Below are 18,268 nucleotides of genomic sequence, written 5' to 3' on the forward strand. Positions count from 1 at the left end.
GCGCCACACCGGCACCACCTCCACCTCCGCCACAGCCGCTACGCAGCTCCACCGAGTCCCTCGCCGCTCAACCGACACCTCGCAGAGAGACCAGGCGAAGCGTCCTCACCGCCTCCTGAGAAGGCACTGTCCGATCAGAGAGAGAGAGAGAGAGAGGGAGGGAGAGAGAGAGAGAGAGAGAGAGGAAGAGAGCTAGAGAGAGAGAGAGGGGGGGGGGGAGAGAGAGAGTAGTTTGCTCAGACATTATAGAGACTCCTACCGCGTACTGTAGGTTACTTTTTTTTTCCTCCCGGCGCCGTCCTCTGCTAAGTTGCGCTTCTGGATTTTAAGTGCGTCTCGGCGAACTCAGTCTCCACCAAGCAGCGGCTTCAGCCTTCCTGTCAAACAGCCGGGCCAAAACAACCGGCGGACCGCTTGTTGTCGCCTCTCGCTTCACCCGGACAAGATTTCACGCGAAATAAAGTAAGTACCCCCACTCACATCACTTGCCGCTCACTCGCGAACATCCACAATTACCCCGCATCATATGTTTTTTCTTTTTTTCCTTTTTTTCATTTTTAACCTTCCCGATGGAAACTTGAGGGGTCTATTCAGATGCGCGCTGCCTCCTTCAACAAAAGTACAGTAACTGCGCGTATTGATTTGTTGTGACCCCTTTCGACTTAAGCCGGTGACAACTATGTAATATAATTACAGGGTGACATCAAATAGCTGTTTCTGGTCTATTAGAAGAGTCTCGTGTTTTAGGTGGTGTTGCTGCCGTGTCGACCTTGTGCAGCTTTCTCGTGTCCACATGCAGGCGCACAGTCCCTAAGCCACTGGAGCTGAATATGCTGCCCTCCTTAACCTAATACATTATGCCCTCTTTTGCGCCATGGGATGGGATAGAAAAAGTTACACCAGCCGCCCAGTTTAAAATGTGTAGTGTAAGCCTTCCTGATGTACAAGTTAATCAAACATTCTCACAAGAAACTTTAAAACAAGGGTTAAAGACTGTTTTAAAAATGTAATTCCAAAGTTTCTTCATTTTAGATTATTTGTTTCTTTAAAGCAACACATTGGGGAAAAAACAACTGCGCAGAAGATGTCCTTATTCTGTGGATAAATAGTTCTTTTAACATATTGACCCAAGGTTCAGTAGGGTTCAGATATATCCCGTGCTAATGAACATTAAACCAGCACAGCACGCACATGGGCAGCTTTTATAAATATATTAGAAAAGGTTAACTAATGTATTAAACCACAAAACAGGGGAGCAGAGTTTGTTAGACTTGTTTAAATGTTAACTCCAACCAGAGACACAGTGAATCAGTGTTTTAGAGAAGGTTTGGCGTGAACTATATTTTCTTCTCTGTGACTTTGGGACCGAGACTGACACTAGAGCGAGTTTGATATATTTACAAGTTGAGTTTAGTTCAGTCTCGTGTTGCTCACTTGAACCTGTTGCAGAGAGAGAATTAATAATGACACCATAATTAACTTGTGGCAAATGCAGCGAGGCTGCAGCTTCAGAATTAAAATTGGATCATTTGTTTTTCGTACGTAAAGCGTGCAGATACGAGGCCCAACCGAGGATGCTTAAAAATGTTAAATTACCAAAGCACACTTTGTTTTAATTCAGACCGGCTGTGGAGCTGTGACTGTAGGCTGTGGGCATTCACTGTAACTCATGGTCATTAATTTGAGCCTAAAAGTGCATCTCTGCACTCTCATATTCTTTTCAGTTTGTTTTTTGGAAGAACAGCAATTTTATTATCGAATCCAATTCTTTTTTAAAAGTTTAAAAAGGTGCCTGTTAATGCAGACGCAGCTGCAGTCTTTCCAAAATTAAACAAAACATTCAAATAACATTTTGAAATTTACGAGAGTTTTTAAATTGGAAATAGAGACACGTGAGCTGGATTTTTTTATTTATTTTTTTCAAGGCAATAAGAAAAGTATAATATTCTAAGTGGTAAAGTGTTGCTGTCTATTACAGCATATCAACCTAATTTGTTTCTCCGTGTAAAGCGCACTGCATACATTTAAGTATTTACTGCTTGATTGCTTTTCATTTAGTTCAGTTTGAAAAGAATCATGCTCCCTATTTATAGTACATTTGAGATATGTATTTTTTTACATTTAACTGCATGCAGTTTCTTTTACATTGCTTCATTACCTTTTATAATCCCTTTATGTGAATTGTTTTCCCATGATAAAAATATAAGAGTATTAGTATTTAAAAAGGATCTTACACATGGCCTTCCCCTTTCTGACCATTGTCAATGAAGTTGTTCAGTTTGGCCTGTCTGGCCTGTTGCTCTCTTGGGATTTAGCGATAGGTTAATCCGCTCAGAGGAAGGTGAGCACTCGCATGTGGACCCACACGATTACACACAGAGGACTCTGTCAGCCAGGCTCTGTAATCTCAGAGACCCTTTACAAACACACACATGCACGCATGTGTGCAGTTATGCGAAAACGCGCCCAAATGCACAGACAAAAGCGTGGTCTCCCCCCTTTCTCCCTCTGTCTTTCTGCTACACTCCGACACACTTTTACACACATGCACGCATCGACACCCACACTATCTGGCCTGCGCTGCTTTTGTTTCTCTTATTCTCTTGAAACCTCTCCCTCTTGACAAATCATTTGGGATTTTGGGCGCTGATTCACAAAACCAACAGTGACAACACACTCTTACCCTTCTCACAGAGAGGGATTAGAAGGTCACGTGTCCATGTGATTGGCCAGGGCATTGAGCCGATTGTCAGGGCACTTTGCTGTACACCAGGGGCTCAGTAAAGCTTTAGTTAAGTGAAGGGAAGGGATACGTTGCAGGCCATGGTCACGGTTTTACCATGTGTTTTACAAGCACCCAGACAAAATCCGCATTTGACGAACTGTTTCTAATATCTTTAATCATAAATGTCTAACATAATGCTCATATATGTGTAAATGAGTTTGACTGGGAGGCAGAGATAAGCATGGCCACACTGAGTTAACCTCTGAGTGCTGCGTCTTTAAAAAAAAAAATGAAGGGGGTAAACTATACCACTGTGCTGCCTCAGTGCTTAAGACATTTACTTCTATACAAAAGACACATTTTAAGATTCCCCTCCTCATGGAAAACCAGATCTATGAAAACATTATTCTTATGTATTTACGTTTAAGCAAATACTTTAATGGCCCCTTTTTGCTACGCTTTAAAGTTGTTTTTTTTCTCTAATGGTTTCAAATATTTTGGAAGGAGTTTGCTGAGTTTGCTCAGTGAAACATTAGTAAAACATTCATTTGCAGATTGCAGGTTGGCAAGATCTGGAGGTAGATATTGAAGAGCTGTAATTGGACTTCATGCCCTTTGGCTCAAAATGAGAAGGTAATATAGGAGTTTATTGTGGACAACTATATATAAGGCCTCAAATATAAAAGAATATAAATATAATATCTTAAACCATTGACAGGCATCCCCGTATATACTGTATGTCATGAGGTATTTTTTGGTTTAATAGTATCTGTGATAGAATAAAGATAATCTAATTTTTTTAATATGATTAATATAGACATTTGCGGAGAATAACTTTTTTTTTTTTTTGCCAGTTCATAAACAGGTGAAAATGTTTTATGATAACTAAAGGTCTTGTTGTATTCTTATTAATTGCACAAGGAAGGTGTTCTCTCTTTTAGGGTAGGAATAGTCACCTCTTTTTGTTTTTTAACGAAAACTGTAGGGCTCAACCTCACCATGTTTATTTACCCATTTTGAACTTTAACAGTCCCAACTATTGTGCAGCGTTTTTCCAAACGCATCTTTTACCGTGGGGCCACGTTCCGTTCTGTATATCTGACATTTCTCGTAAAAAGTTAAAATAATAACAATTTAGAGTAAATAACACAGGCCTTGAATGGTTTATGGCGCATTGAATGCATACATTTGAATATGTCCTGGTTTTTGCATAATGATGCAAAGTATTCTTCTGTCTCTATCTAGTAATTAGCAGTGACGTTCAGCAACTTTCTGTGTTCGCTGTAAGTGGATGGGGGTGTATGGGGTTTGTTCACTGGGGTGTTAAAGATCACAGAGGAATATATCAGCCTTTGATGTTTAATTGTATTGTAAAACACACTTTAGAATATTTCTGCATAAAGTAGACTTCTGGCTGTGCTGTGCTTTGTGTTTGCTGTTTCTTTGTGTGTTTGTCTGTCAGTATGTGCTGTGTGTCTGGGAGGTGCGCGCGCGCGCGTGTGTACGCGCATTCAACTTTGCGTCTTGTGTCTGTGTGTTTGTGCGTTGGGATGTTTGTGCTTCAGTGTTGTTGTTTTTTTTCTGTTTTTTTTTTGTCTGAGTTTGTGAGGTTGTTGCTGGTGTATATTCAAATGAAAATGCGTGTTTTTCTTTTTCTCCTTTATTCTTACACTGAAGAGGGAAGGATTTGATGTCTGGGATGATGGAGCAGTCTGGAAAACAGTGTCAGTGTGAGGGCTGAAAAGGCAAACTGAGAAGACAGATGCACTTGAAAACAGAGAAAGACACACGCGGAGAAAATGTAGCTAGGGATGTATCTGAGCTGAGGTTAGTTAAGAGCAGAGCGTTAAAATATTTGCCCTCTGATCAGGTATTCTTCATTATTTGGTGATGCTTTCGTGATGTCATGCTCAACAAACTGATCTAGATGAACAGGATGTCCTGCCTTCTTCATCCTGTTTCCTGTTTCCTGCCTGGCCTGTTGGTCATTATTACAGCAGCTGCCTGCTGGGTGGTCTGTGCTCAGCAGTGCTGACCACACAATCATATCGTCAGCTGCAGCCCACCTAAAGAGACACCCAAAACACCTCGCCATACTTGAGGCCTGCACTCTGAAATATTTGGACAGGGAGCGAGTCCTGGGAGGCGAGACGACCAGAGGAGTGCAGGGAGCCGAGGACTTTGAATGATAAGACAAAGAGAAACATTTAGAGTAGAACAGAGGTTGGATTTCTTCGTCTAAACAGTGGATGTTTCAGATTAGGCAGAATGCCACAACATCAAGACTTAAATGTTAAAACAGCGACTTGAATGACCGTTAACACGCTTAGAAATGAATTCGTTTACTTCCATTTCTGACACTTCCTTCAGCTGCTTTCCTCAGATTTGTTTTCTGTGACAAAATGCAGTCAGCCTCATAAGTAAGACATACAGTACCTGCTCTATATGACATGCGGAAAATTTATTTGGAGTCTTTTTTAGTGTGTTTTAGGAGTTAGTTTGAGGTAGAAGTGTTTGCTGTCCGTGTACTTAAACGTAGCGACAGAAGGAAGGTTCTATGATTAAACACTGTACCTGACCTGTAAACGGTGAGGGGCAACCCTAATATATTTTCAGAGAGCGATACGCCACCGCCAGCGCCGCCCTTCGCCGTCTCCCTTTGGTGTGGGCCACGTTTGGAATACACCCAATGCCAATAAAAAAAGAAAGAGGTGTGGGGAAGGGGGGAGAGAGAGTGAGAAAAAAAAACGTAGAAATGTTTTCCAGCGGCTGTAATTTACCTTTGTCACAACTGCAACATAGCCGAGTCATTCTGCAACAGAGTCCAGTGAGACGCACAGAGGTAGCTCTGTGCCTTGGCCTCACACAAGCTCGCATCCATCTGAAACCCCTGCTCACTCGGCTGCCACAATCCGCGCTGCTGCCGCCACTTCTCCCCATCCACGCTGCCGCCGAGCCTCGCGTCGCTGTCGGGTATTTTTAGCAGATCTTGTGTTCACACCGAAGTCAGAGGACCTGAATTTTACCCAGTCAGGTTTTTTTCTCTCTCTAATAAAACGATGTAACACTAGATTTCCAATAACAGGCCGTATGATGTACATCTTTATCTCTCTTTTTTTTCCTCTTTAAGCAAGAACATTAAATATAATGCTTATATTTCACCATAGACATCAAGGCAATGTCTGTAACATCAGGAGAGTCGCTGCTCGACTCCAAGGGGAGCGTGTGTGTGTGTGTGTGTGCGTTGAAAATGCTCTTAACACGGTATAAGTCAAGAAGAAAATCCATGCTCAGTGCGCTCACTGTTCTACAGCTTCACCAGACGGTGTCCTGCCAAAGTCCACACCACTGTTCCTTTCCACTGTCATCTGTGCCATTCCCACACCAAAGGCCAGCCTATATAAAATAATGTGCAGCACAGGACCGTTTCAAACACTTATTATACTACTCAGCCGACCAACAAAAGTAAGCAGAAATGTAGAAAAAGAGCGACATGGGGGAAAGTAGAAAAATAATGAGGAGAAAAAAAAAAGAATTTTGTGCAAAAGCTTAAACTGTACGTGAAATCAAACGTAATAACGCGGAGTAACATACAGCAATATGAAGCGCCCTGAGGGTGGAGGAGAGTGAAGCAACGCCCAGCGCACACACACCCCTTTTTTCTCCGTCATTTTTTTTCTTCTCTTTTTTTTTTTTTTAAACTTTTTTTTTTTTTTCGGGCCCAGCTCCTTCTGCCTTGTGATGTATGGCTTTTTCCTACAGTGGCTCTTCCAAAGTGCAGCTCGTGATGTCATTAATTTTATTCATACTTTATGGATGCTCTGTCTGGAAAAAAAACGAGAGAAAACGAAGAGGGACGACGTGAGAAGAGAGGGAGGAAGACGAGAGAGAAAGAGATAGGCCTGGAGAGGCAGGGTGAGATAGAGATAGAGAGAGAGGGAGCGAGAGAGGAGGAGAGATGGTGTTGCGGAAGGAGATTTTCAGTGCAGTCGCATGTATAATGAATGAGGGGGCACTTTGTTTGAAACTCCAGCCCGGCGCTTCACTTCAAGGTTTGCTGGGCAGAGTGGGGCCTTGTGATCTCACCCCCAGCCCCTCTCTTTATCCTTCCAATAGATGCTTTCACCTGGCACTGTGGTTCGACCCAGTGGAAAAACAAATAACCTTGTGTGTGTATAAGAGAAACACTGAGTGAGAGAGAGGAGTGACAATGGAACAAGGGACTGGGTGGAAAGGGTGAGGAGCGGGTGAGAGAGGAAAGAGGTGAGTTTGTATAACAGCACCACTGCAATGACGGCCAGACGATACTGAGGAGAATACTGGCACCTAGCCCACACTTCCTAAATAGTGCTCTCTACAGAAATAGCTCAGCCTTGATATTGACTTTTGTCTGCTGTGCGTGTGCGTGTGTAGATGTGTACGTTTGAGCATGCTCAGTAGAAGGACGAGGATGGTTTCATTGTTTAGCAAAGACTTTTTCACCACGCTGGTTGTTGGTGTGCGTGCATGCGTCTCCGTTCTTCAAGTATATGTGTGCGTGTGAGGGAGTGTTTATTTGCCTTTATTATTGTGGATAAAAATGGCCTCTGTCTTATTTTTGGCCCAGCGCTGGACTCGTGGTTTTATTAATAGCTGAGGAAGTGCGGGGGATACCTGTCGTGGCTCCAGCCTCCCTCCAGCAGAGTCCCAGTTCCTCAACGTCACATCCATCCACCGCCGGCCCACTCCGGGCCACGACAGAGCAGCCCCCTCGGGGGCCGAGCAAACAGGATGGGATTGAGGGTGTGAGAAAATCAGTCTCTGGGGTAGAACACAAAAGGGCTTACAGTTAGTAAAGCCTTAGCCGGCACTGTCACATTTTGTAAAGAGCAGATTAAAAACTACCAGCTAATTTCTCTTTACACAGCGCAGAGCAGAGTGTAAGGCCCTGAGAGGAGTGGCAAGACGGCGACACAATAGAACGTCTTCAAAATGACAACTTTGTTTTTCAACACTTAGTCTATGAGTGTGAGGTCATAGGGTGGTTTTCTCTCCTCTCTGCCATTTGTACGCCGGGGTGTCTTGTTAATTTCATTTCTGCATCTGAAATGTGAACTGCATTGTGAGTGTTAACTCTCTGCCTCTGCCCCACTTCTGTGCACAGTTTCATTCACGTTCTGCTTCCACTTTCTCGTGAGATGAGTTGGCTCCAAATATTTGAGGGGTAACGAGAGTTTTGGGGCATTCAGTGAGAAGTGTCGGCGTGGTTATTATTATTATTATTATTATTATTATTATTATTATTATTGCCTGTTTGTGCTTTGACGTGCACGTTCAGATTACCCGGGGTCAAACTCGGCTTTAATTTCCCAATTAAAATGGGCGGATAGCGGTCTTCTTGGTTAATCCTGTTATCCTTTAGTGGCCATCATAACCCTCGATCACACCATCTACAGTAATTGTTTGATTTTGAAGCCGCATTATCACCCGGAGATGCTCTTTCATCTGTAATTCTGGCTATGAGCATCATCCCTGCTGCACCCTAGCCCAAGACATTGTTCAGCCTCCAAATGAGCGACACTCTGCATCTTTGCCCCTCATAATAGGGGCTCCGTAATCATATTACGAGTAGGACAGAAAGAAAGAGGGAGAAATCTTTGAAAAGCTTTACTGCCCTTGGTGGACTGTCTCTTTTCACAGCGAATGAGAAATCATTTCATTTTTTTTTTTTTTTCTCTCGAATGTGCTTTTTTTCCCCCTTTTTCTTTGCGAAGGGAATTGTGCGGCCTGTTATTAATGTGCTTTTGACAGCTTAATTTGATAAGCGGGCTACTTGTTAAAGAAACCTTGGATTGTTCTCATAGCAAGAACATGCCCCCCCCCCCCCCCCCGTGTTCTTCAAAATGCTGCCGCACAATCTGTCGATGACCCAGTTCTGAGAGATGGTCGAAAAAACAAGGAAGAGCAATGCAAAATCCACAGGGAGAAGAAAGGAGAGAAGGCAAGAGGATAGCGGGAGAGAGAGAGAAAGATAAAGGGAGAAAGGATACTATAAGTAAGAAAGGCACTTGTGGGAAGTTAACTCAGATGATTTTCTTTCTTCTATCTCCCTCTTGCTTCCTTCTCACTCTTCCTCCTCCTGCACCGAGCAGCCTACCTTCTTGGGCTCCTCTTCCCTGTAGCCTAATCGGAAGAGAAACGCTGGGAACGATAACGGGGATTAGCTTCCACTGCTCGCCAGTTCCCTTTGGTTAAGTACACGTGTAATGAGTTGTTTATTTGGGATAATGCACAGTAGGCGCAGCAGAAGCCCAGAGCTGCCCTCACCTCCCTCCTCCGCTCCGCGCATAGACACACAGACACACACAAAACGGACGTGCATACAGTAAACGTGTAACACAGCCAGTTATGCAGAAATGTACATGTAGCATACGTGGTGCGAACATTGACGTGTGCAGGTATGTGCACATACAGTATGTACATTCACACGCTCAACCCTCCTACAAACACACCCTCCCATACAAATTCCCACACACAGCTGTGATGCAGGTCACTTGCTGTTGCAATTTGTACAGAGAGAGAGAAAAAAAAACGACAGCTTGTAGTTAAAGGGTTTCGCTAAGAGTGTGTGTGTGTGTGTTGAGCGTGTGTGTATGTTCTCAGGCCTTCCTCGGGTCATGGGGCTGGGGGATTTTTTTCTCAGGGTGAAGAGAAGGGGAAGAAAGTGAATGATATGAGAAAAAATGAAGGGACGGAACGAAGCGAAGGAAAGGGGATATGCTGTGCCCACTGGTCCGTGCATGCGTCCAGCGCTCTTGTGTGCTTGCGCACCAAGTTTGTGTGTATGTACATGAAGTGGAAAAAGCTGTTGCCTTGTGGAGGGGACGTGCTCTGCTATCATTAGCGGGGAGCGGGGGGGGGGGGGTTAGGGTAGGAGGGGAGCAGGCGAGGTTATGTGAACGGTGCAGCTGTGCTTGCAGCAGAGGGATTTGAGTGGTGGGGGTGGGCGGGGGGACTCCAGGCGGCCAGGTCCTTCACTGAACCACCAGCTTGCAAAGCAGATGAGAAGAGAGAGATTCAACCAAGCATCGAGCCTTGCGAACTGAACGCATCTCACCGCCGCCCCCTCTGTCCGCTGTCCCTCCATCTCCCGCTCCCTCACTCCTCCGCTCCTCCACTTTAGCCCTTTATTTCCCATAAAATAAATAAATAACAACTGATGCTTGATAGCAAGGATAAGCGTGCAAGAGAGAGAGGAAGAGGAAGGGGAAAAAAAATACAGTCATGATTTATAAACAGCATAGGGTCTGCTCTTCTGCCATCCATTAGGGGTTTTTACTTTCCATTTCTGATTTCAGTCAAAACATCTTTAATAATAATAAAATAATAATAAGTAATATGTATAGAATACGGAACTGTTCCGATTTGCTGGCATTTTGTTAAGGGGATTTCCCTGCGACTTCGCTTACGATTCTAAAATTGCTCCCGATTTGTTTAAAGCTTCCTCCCCAGCTCTCTTATTTTCCTCCCTGAAAAAGTTGGAGCCCACGTAGCGAAGGATGGCGAGGCAGACGCAGACCCAAACTCGCTTGTCAACCCGTGTGATCAGTCGCGGTAGAGAGACAAGGCAGAGGTGGCTGAGAGACGACAGAACACAGAACGGCATCGGCGTGCACTGCTAATGCATTCAGCCTGCCACCGTATCCAACAACAAGGCAAAATATCACACAACTCACTTCACAAGATGTTCCTACAACAACAACATCAACAATAACAGACACATAAATGCACACACTTGCGCAGACAGACAGTCGTACAGTCTCTCACACACGCAGGCATGCACACATGCATAAATAACCACACGCAGCATGTTAAAAACCAACCACGAGGAACGGGAATTTGAAAGCAAACAAACAAGTCAGAATGTAAGCAACTTGTCTGAGACTTTGTGACAGAAAAAATAAATGAAGAATGAAAAAAGAAAAACACCTTTTTTTTTTTGTTTCATGAGAAAGATAGATAAAATGCGGTGGTGCACCAGGCGTTCACATGTTGGGATGGAAAAAAAAGTTTGTAAAAAAAAAAAAAACCCTGAGGTTCCTGGTAGATTTTAGCATAAGTGTGAGTTACGTCAAGCACAATGGTGAGCGCTGAGCTAAAAATAGAGTGTGGTCAAACAGCAGTAGTGCCTTGGCAGGACGGGTCATCTCTGCGTGATACAGCGGCCTACACTGTAGCCACATATCGAGAGCAGAGGCACTCTGCCAAAGCTTGTAGGTTCACAGCAGTAATTTAATATTTGTTTGTCTCTATTATTTCATTCTTCCCCTTTCTCCTTCTCCCTCTCTCTCTCTTGCTTATGGGGGTTAAGTAACAGCACGCTTTATCAGATTACTGGGTCTGAGGTCTCTTTCAAACCTCTCTCTGCCGTCTTGATGTTATGCAGCTGTGCAGACTCTTTAATCACACGCTATCTTTTTTCACTCACCCTCTCCTCCTCTCCTCCCTTCTTCTCGTCCTCCCTCCTCCTTTAACATATGTTAATTGGCTGCTTTCTGTGACAAATTACGAGCGCTCACTTTGATGAGGTCGGGTTGTGATGGTGCTGGGAGTGGAGCACAGTGGAACTGCCAGACCCTCACCAGTTCCCCCCTTAACCACTCCAAAAAAAGAGCGCGGCACCCAGCCGATGACTAATGAGAGGCTTGGACTGGGTCTGGCCGAGCTCGAGCCTTGGTGGAGCCACTCCCCTAAACAGAGGCTGATCTGTAGGTACCGTATGCCGCCACACGCCCTCCACACTCCATACAACCTTTGCCTCATACACCCCACCGCCGGCTCTCCTCTGGGAACTGTAACACGTTGTGAGAGCAGAGGAGTTCAAGCTATGTGCTGTTAAAAAAATAAAATAAAATCATACGTTTAACACCCTTGAATTTTATATTCGATTTCAATACACAGCGCTTTTCGATTTAATTGCTTTATTAATGTTTGAACGCACTTAAACGCAACTTAAAGCAAAGCACGGGAGTAGCATCAACTATGAATATATCGTGTCTCAACCTTGAGTCTGCGTGCATGTGTCTGTGGTGAAGAGAGTGCCTGGAAACATTACACCAGCCTTGCTTAAACAAACTCTAACAGTGGAACAATCTCTGTTTAATGATGCCCAGCGTCAACAGGGAAACAATGCTCACCAATAATCAGCACAATCAGCTTGCGGTCACACACAGAAAAAAGAACGAACCTGACATCATCTTACTAAAAGTTCTTTTTTTTCCTCTTAAAGTGTCGGTGTTGGTGGGGTGTGAAAATTTGACTCAGTCTCTCATGCTCAGTTTCCTTTTCTACCTCTGTCGCTCATTCTTTCTGCCTGTCTTTCTCTGTCACCATCCCTCTCTCTCCCTGCCGTATGATCTAGGTTACTTGGTTTCCTAGCAGAGCATAGGGACCGGAGGAAGAGAGAGAGAGAGAGAGAGAGAGAAAAAAGAAAAAACAGAAGGTCGACTCTATGAAGGACATCCTTGTTGAAGTGCAACCTTCTACTTCTCTGAAAATTACCCACACACTGTGCATAGGCCCAGCGCAGAGTTGCGGCTCTCGTTTCGGCTCAGCAAGGCTGCGACCGTGACATGTAATGCTGTTGGAGTGTCACAACAACAGCGAGAAGGGCCAATGTTCCATCTTTTTCAGTACTTCTTCTATCACGGTCATAACTTAAGAAATAACCACATAATAGTATCATTGTGGAATCCAAACTCGCTGATGATGCGAGATGAGGAAAAATAGTAAATTCCATGGCTTCCACAAAGATCTGCCAGTATGCACATGCTGACTTAGTTACAACAAGCAAACCCGAAAAGGGAAATCATGCCGTTTACTTCTTCCCATCAGCAAGTATGCAAAAAAGATATCAGCTCAAATCAGCAAGTACGCATTTCCATAGCCGACAAGCTGACTGACACTCACAAATAGACACGCATGCATACGTACTTAAAATGAAGCTGGTGAAAAAAATAAATAAAAAATGCATCAGGCACCTTGTGGTTGCATGAGGGTTAGCCACGTTAGCATTAGCCTGCGGGCCTTAATTGAGGCCAGGAGGGAGCATTTAATAATTGCTGTCACAAGATCAAATTTAATTCTCCTCTCTTCACAGCCACCACTGCTGTAGGGTAGAGTGAAACAAATTGTCATCAGAGATTTCTAAATGAACAAAGCTTTTAATTAGGGTGATTAGAATACTGTGGCAAAGAGAAAGAGTAAGGGTTGGGGGTGTGATGAAATCATCAGTGAATTCTCTTTACCATGATGTCTGGCGTTGATACAGTGCGGGGTGAGGAGTTGGGGCACTCAACTATGGGGAAGTGGTGCCTCTACACAAGTAAGCAATCCTATCGCCTTAAAGTTACATCACGTCTGGGATAGATGGCAGGTGTATGTCACAACAGAGACCAGGGTCCACATTCAGACTTCTATCTACCATTAGGTTTAGGCAACAAATGTACATTGGTTAAAGGACCAGTATAGATAGATAGAGTATTATCTGGTCGTAGTTTAGGAAATCACAAAGTTCACGTGGAAAGCAAGCAGAATCTGAAGTGTGATCATGGTACATCTCTGTGGGAGACAGTAAAATGCCCCTGTTGCATCAAAAACCCCAAAAGAGGAAGAGAGCAAGCAAAAATGGATCGAGAAACAAATCTTTTGGCAAAGTCGCCGTGAAATCCCTATCAGATGGTTCTCTCGACATCACCAAACTTGTGTGCATTTACTGTCTGTGTGACCTGAGTAACCACAAAATCAAGCACACTGCTGAGAGCAGAGAGTTCTCTCAGCAGTGTGCGATGTTGATGAGAACATGTTAAACCACATAAAAAAATATATTTTAAAAGCGGAATCTGCATTAACACATGTTAATTATGGAAATTGTGAGATGAATTGCGATTAAGTTTATAAATACATTGACAGCCCAAGTTTTACGATGATGGTATTTAGTTGCTTGCTATCTGCAGATTTACCACTAGATGCCACTAAATTTTACTCACTGGTCCTTTAAGTTTTGCGAAATATTGGTGGTTTTGGCTAAATCTAAGTCGTCACATTCTGTCTCAAATCACTGCAGAGATTTTAGTTTTTAACCACACCACATGCATTTTAATTATAAAGCAGCTGCCAGTGCTCGAATATAAACACAAAAATGTTTAATAATGCTGTAGGTCATTACTGTGGCTATTGTGCTGCGAGATTTTGTCAGAAAAACATTCGCCGGTACATTTGATATCAACATTTTTGCAATTAGCCAAATTAACATTCCCTCATTCTGTAAAATCTATTTGCTGTTCCAAATTAGTTGTATGTAAACATAATTAGCGGGGAACGGGATTGAAGTAAGCAGGGCCCGCGCAGCCACGAGGTCTTAGCTTCAGTTTCAGACCTCTGACACAAACACACACACTTACACACACTTTCTGCCCTTCTCCCCCCCACTGGAGAACATTGCTAACATCCTGAGACATTGTCATACTCAGCGGAGAACATAATTGGGTGAATATGTCAGTGCTTTGTGTTCTTAGTGACATGACTCCCGGCTGTTCCTGTGGGGGCTGGGTACACTCATTGAAGGGTTTATACTGCAATTCCAGTACATTGGATTATTGTTCATTACGGTGTTGCTTGTTTTCTGAGCATAGATAAGCAGGGAGCTACTTCTCTGTGCGTTCATTTTCTGTTCCTGTACCCTCACAGCCAGCAGTTGGTTACACCTGGGTCCGGCGGCGCGCTGGGCAACATGTGAATTTAGACAGTGGTTTACACTTACTGGTGAGAGACAGACAGAAAAGGACACAGAGAGAGGAAGAAGCGAAAGAAACCGCTGCAGTGTTGATAAAGTGAAACTTAGTGAAGTTATTTGTGTTTGAACATCAGATGTGTATATCACCACAATCAGCACCACTTCCATATTCAAAACCACTTCAACACCATTTATTCTTATCCCTTCTTCGGTCCACCTTGTACTGTGTCACCTCTATTAAGGTTATTCTTTTATTTTTTTCTGTATCTTCTTTTCTATCTCTGCTTGAATACATTCATTGCTCCTTCTTGTGCTCATGCCATGGAAAGACTGAATGTACTAAATGGTGATTCATTCCAGCCTTTCCGGGGCCTCTCCAAATTGTGGCTCGCCTTTGCTTCTGCTTTTTCTTCTCTTCTTCTCCTTTTTTTTTCTGATACCATTTTTTCCAGCTTGGCACAATTGTATATGTGTGGTGAGTTGCGGTCCTCTAAGTTTATTTGTTTATCACTCATGGCTATAAGCCACTGTCACAACAAAAAGCTGCTGACAATTGACAGGGAATGCCTTTTTAACCGCAGCAGCTTTCTCCCTATTGCTTTTTTTGTATGGCTTTGCCTTGCTTTCACGCGTGGCCTCTTGCTCATCTGCCTTTGGCCTAGCAGCTGCAGCTTTACAGCTTTTGGCCTCCTTTCAAAGAGGGGGGGGGGGTTGACGCATTGTGTCAAGTCATTTTGTCCTTGGGGAAGTCAGCATAGGGTTATGGAAAGATGGCTCTCACCTGTCTCCATACTGGCTCTGACGGATGGCTACCTGTCTCCAATGCTGCTCTGATGGCCCAAGGTCTGTGTTTCCTGGTGCTGACTGAGGCACACAGCTGCCCAAACGGAGAGCAGACCTTCCACTCCTTTTCTACCCACTCACTATGTTTACCTGACACTACAAAGCTGTAGGGAAAACTCTCCATGCATAATTCAGTATCTAAATATAGGGGACTCAAATGTTGAACAATTAAATGCAACAGTAAGCTCTTTGACTTTTTGACTTCATAATGAAATATAAATAAAATAATATTTTATATCTATACAAACAGTAAATGAAAGGTTTCGATAACTTTAAATTTTATATGAAAAGCAGACATCATATTCTTTGCGGTAGTTATGCGTATTCAATATGGGAGAGCAAATGCAGGGCTTTACAGGGTTATGTTTTCAATGCAAAGAATCATTTTCTATTTTTCTTCCACGTCTGTTCCATTATATGGAAATCTGAGAATATGGCTTCATAGCCACGTAAAATCAAGACTCGTTTTGAGGAATCAGACGTGTTCCGAAAACATATTGCTTCTGTTTATTTGTCTTCCATTATCTGCCACTGGAGATAAAAGGGGAGACTGGCAGTTGGACTTGATTCCCGATTCATGCTCTGTGAACAGAGTGATTTAGGGAAGGAAACACCTTTAGCACCTTTGATGGTCTGTGTCTGTGTCTAATGTCACATCCTTCCCCCGAGTTGTGTGTGTGTTTCCTGCCTTTCTGTCCTCCAAGACCACGGGGCAGACATGCTGGACTGAAGGGTAAGAGGGTGGACAGCGCTGACAGAACCCCATTAGTATAAAAAAACAATTAAATTTAAAGTTGAAGTTTTAAGTTGAGAAATTGGTTGAACCTGAGTTGGTGAGGAATTGAGAGATCACCGCGTATAGCACCCGAGCTGCTACTTATAACAATATACTTTGTTCCATGATGTCAATCACACTTATGAGTGCTTGGCAGAGTGTATAAAACTTGTGCCAACCACAGGCTATTGGCTCACTTTCCTCCTCATCAATAGACAAGTGTCTCGGTTCTAAGGCACATAGAGATTGAAAATAGAATACATGTGAAACCATCTCTGTCTCACTAATGATCCAACTAAAGCATGATCTAATAGAGAGAGACAGGTGAAGACATATCCTCCAACACGCACACATGCACACACACAGACGCACGCACACACACACACTGGAGCCTCTCAAATTCAAGTTTAGCTAGAATGCTCTCTGGGAAAAAAGGAATGAACACATTATAAGATGATCCACCACTATCACTCTAATCCCCAGATGTACATGTTGCTAATCTCTTTAGCTGCTAACATGTTAAATTAGCCCTAATATCTACTGAGATTCAGAGCCATAGAGGCCCACCTACGTGTGGGCTACCGCCCAGGTTTAGGTCACTCTTCTCCCCCAGCACTCAAAAAAAGATACAGACAGTGGAGTGGGGGGGTGGGGGGTGGATGCGGTGGGGGTTGAGGGAACTAGCAGTGATAGCCATTCGTCACCCTGCCTATCTCGCTCTGACAGATGGGGAGTGCGGCATGCCACATAGAAGAGTCACTGCCTGTAATGACATTAGAGGCACAATGAGACCTGATACACATTTTTCTGTTCCCATCCTGCCTGGCCATCGACTCGCTCCTCTGCTTGATCCTTCCCCTCCTCTCATTCCTGCCGCTTATATCTCCATCCACCCTTACAGGAGATACAGCGCTGCGTGCCACTATTTCCAAATCAAAAGCGCGAACGCACAAAACATCCACATTTATGCAGCCAAACACGCACGCCGCTACAGCAAAAACACAAAGACGAAACCACCTAGAAATCTTGAGCAACAAAAAAAAGAAAAGTTGTCTAGATGACAGAAATGCTCTAGTAAAAACGGAGCAGCGAGTGTACTGACATTCAGATTGTATTTGAAAAACTATATTAAAGCACTTTTTTTTCCGTCCTCCTCTTCAAGGAAATGGGAGTTTATTTAAAAAGAGAGAGAGTTTATTTAATGTACCATACACCTCCTAAAAGGTTTACTTACTGCAGTGTAATATGTTATTTCAAATCCTCACAACCACATTTCCTAGGAGGATAGGGGATACTGGCATTTATATACAATATATAAATGCCAGTAGGCCTATCCTCATATATATATATATTTTTTTTTATTATTATTATTTTTTTTACAGGACACATGCTTTTACCAAATGTGTTGCAGATGTACCATGTGTCGAGGCTGTGCTGCCGAGGTGGGGTTTCTTGGAAAAACATCGCCAATCCCTGTCATGATAAATCACCTTCCCCAATTTGCTATAACGCGTAGAATTAGGATTCGAGAAAGTCCGCATCAGCAGAATTCGGCACACAGTGCATTTACAGTGTGAGTGTTGGTTTCGCTTTTAACGTTTTCCCTCGCAGTTCTCTGAATGCAGAAATAATCTCCGTGATGCACAACTTTTGTTCTTGGAACTAGGGTTCACGTACGCTTCTTCTCGTTTGCCGTCACGTCCCTGCAGCTGTCTTTCAAAGTGATGAATTAGTCCTGAACTCGAGTTAAAGTAAACTTCCTTTTTCGGTTGCCCCCTTGATTCGGGGGAGTTGTCTTCTGTGTATGTCCTCAATAACAAAACCACATTAACAAGCACCCTACAGACGTCTATTAGAATGTGAAAAAGCGCCATGTGCTGTATATTAGTTTTTAGTGACTAAACACTTGGGAGAGAGGCGACCTAGAATCAAGCCTTGTGGTGCACTGAGTGTATATGTTCTCATTGTCCTCTCAGCTACACTTCTGAGACACAGAGAAAATGCTCATTAGATCTATGTGCTGAATCGCTGCTCCCTCTCCATCTCTCCCATCCTCCCCCAACCTTCATATCTCTCTCTCTCTCTCCATCCGTCTGCTTAACAGATGGGAGGGTCGTGGGTACAGCTCTTCCCCTCCCCCTGGAGAGGCCTG

The 18,268-nt window shown here is 43.6% G+C and overlaps 1 protein-coding gene across 2 annotated transcripts in view; it reads left to right on the top strand.

Moving 5' to 3' along the window:
• The first annotated feature begins 270 nt into the window (after positions 1-270).
• The window catches only part of mef2cb (myocyte enhancer factor 2cb), a 56,377-nt gene continuing 38,379 nt past the window's right edge, over positions 271-18,268 (top strand). For both annotated transcript variants that reach the window (XM_084551943.1, XM_084551944.1), the window contains exon 1: positions 271-462. The gene's annotated coding sequence lies outside the window, so the exon portion shown is untranslated. The remainder of the gene's footprint in view (positions 463-18,268) is intronic.

This window comes from Chelon labrosus, assembly GCF_963514085.1.
Source record: "Chelon labrosus genome assembly, chromosome: 9".
In the NCBI taxonomy this organism is placed as follows: Eukaryota; Metazoa; Chordata; class Actinopteri; order Mugiliformes; family Mugilidae; genus Chelon; species Chelon labrosus.